General features: G+C 33.0%; 1 long non-coding RNA gene across 1 annotated transcript; it reads right to left on the bottom strand.

The window, feature by feature from the left end:
• On the bottom strand, positions 291–2,347 carry LOC109849114. Its single transcript, XR_002248991.1, has 2 exons — positions 1,240–2,347; positions 291–672 (listed from the first exon to the last, which is right to left on the bottom strand). It is a non-coding gene; the product is annotated as an uncharacterized LOC109849114 (long non-coding RNA).

The following is a 2,408-nucleotide window of genomic DNA, read 5'->3' as shown; positions in this document are numbered from 1 at the left end:
ATATAACCCAAATGACCCGTTTAAGAACTTATGGTGTTTTTTCACCTCCAAAATACAAATCGTAACATAACATCAACGCCTCTGAGTTTGGTTGTTTTGTTGAGCCCATCAGTGTTGCTATCTATTCTGTTTAGGACTAATTCCATTGATATCTGATGGCATGGCCAATATCTTACCATCTTAAATATATATCATGAATATAATAAAATGTTATGATTTAAAATCGATCATGCATGTAAGAAAAATTGATAAACACATAAACTTAACCACACAATAGTTGACAGGAAAAGGATGAAAAAGCAACGCTTTGTACACTTAATCGTTTTTCAACACAAAAAAATGCTTCATCATTTACATTATGTATCACCAGCACGCATATGTAAACTTAACCAATGCTCTTCTCCCTACTAAAATGCAATTTCCTCCACAGCCTTCAATTTGGCACACCATACAAGAACCCATCACAATATTCACTATAATTCAAAACTCTCTACAAGCTAAAAAAGAAAGAACACAGACTATATGATGAATCTAAACTTTTCTCATTATTGCAGAGAAACCTTGTTTCATAAAGGAGCTGCACAAGTAGTTCTAACTGATTACACCGGCTCTTCCCCGCGACTGATTACACCGGCTACAATGCACGACCCTCCTCGCTCTTCCCTGCGACATCTGCAGGGATGTAATACATCAAAATGAAGCAGACAAAGAAAATAAATGCATTACTATTACAAATCAAGTGTTAGTTTATCTGCAATTTTTTTGAGCTGACATGCAAATTGGATGAAACAAGTGCTGTACTTTTCTTCATACACAATAAAAATCCAATTACTATTCCTAAGTAGCTATTTCTTAACCAAAACTGAAAATATTTTCATTTCGATCCTAACATTTGCTGCAGCAGCTCTATTTAACTCTTATGTACATGATATACATAAACTAGTGTTCGCTAAAAGAGCATATTACTCAAACCAATCAAAATTTAGACAAAAATTAACTTTTTGAAAAAGAATAGACAACAACATGATAGATTAAGAATACATTGTTTTTCTACCTCCATCTCTTCAAACTTCAGACTCCCCTTCCCCTCTTGAAAACAGAGAGCTAAGAAAAAGAGAAGACAAAAGCTGCTAATTTTCTTAACCGTTTCATTCTTTAAGTATCTTTTCATGTCAGAGACTTCTATTCAGAATGAATTCAAACATTATACACCATAATAAGATAACTTCACATTCTCACCGTTTTGGTATATCTTCAGGTATCTGGTTCCCTGGCTGTGAGAAGAAATGTTTGGCATTTTGAGCCACCTCTGCTTCCAGTATTGCTTCCAGCACGATATCTGATCCTTTAGGCTTACCTGGGCATTACATCAAAATCCAAGATTGCTTTAAGATGAGCATATGCAAGTAGTAAAAGTAGGGAGTGAAATAGAAAACAATAAATATATAAGACTAATATTAATTTCTGACACTTTTCTAGGACACTCTGTCGATGTCGTAATTTATGATTATTAAATACTTACGTCATACTAATTGTGTATTATTAACTATTAAGATATATATTTATCATCCATATATGTTAAGACCAAATTAATAGAAACAAATTGAAACAGAGATTCACACATAGCAAAGTAAATATGCTTCAGTATAATAGAGGAGATAGATTTGGTTGTTATATAGAAAGATGTATTTAGACCAATTCCCTGATCGATCGGACCTAGGTAAACATAATATCAAGTTTTGAAATATCAGCAAATACCAATAAATCAGCTGTACTTATCAGGAAATTAAGCACGTTGAACAGAACTGCCCAAAACAATTGATACTGTCAATATTAGCTAAAAAAGGACTAACAAATATTGCATTGGCTAATAACACCTAACATGAGTACGATTACATTTTACCATAGTTAATTTTATAATATCATATTAGGAAAACTGAAAAGAAATCAATCACAAGAAAACTTAAAATTAAACAAACTTATTTCATATGCTGATACTTCAACGCAAAAGTGATGAAACTGTCAAACTACTGCCACCAATACAAATAAGTGAGATTTTTAAAGGAGGGTTGATACGAAAAACTCCCTTCTCCATTGGCAAGTTTAACAGTAGCAGCACAACAGGCTTATTTGATGCAGGACCAACTGATTGATGAACATCTACAAATCTCTTAAGAAATGTGGTAGGCTTAGATCAAAGTTACTGATAGATTTGGCAATGAAAACCTTCTAAACTCGAATACATGTAACTAGAAAGTGATGATGCATCCTTTTGTAGACTACATGAGATCAAAGTTACTGATAGAACATAAATCAAAATTTCCTTCTTGGCGTACATCACACAATCTCAAGAGAGGTTTTTTTAGGCTGTTCTAAAACAAGAATGCCATACTATCATTAAGAAAGAG

This window comes from Asparagus officinalis, chromosome 7, assembly GCF_001876935.1.
Source record: "Asparagus officinalis chromosome 7, Aspof.V1, whole genome shotgun sequence".
NCBI classification, from domain to species: Eukaryota; Viridiplantae; Streptophyta; class Magnoliopsida; order Asparagales; family Asparagaceae; genus Asparagus; species Asparagus officinalis.
Note: the sequence above shows the minus strand (reverse complement) of the source record. Positions and strands in the feature narration are given on the sequence as shown.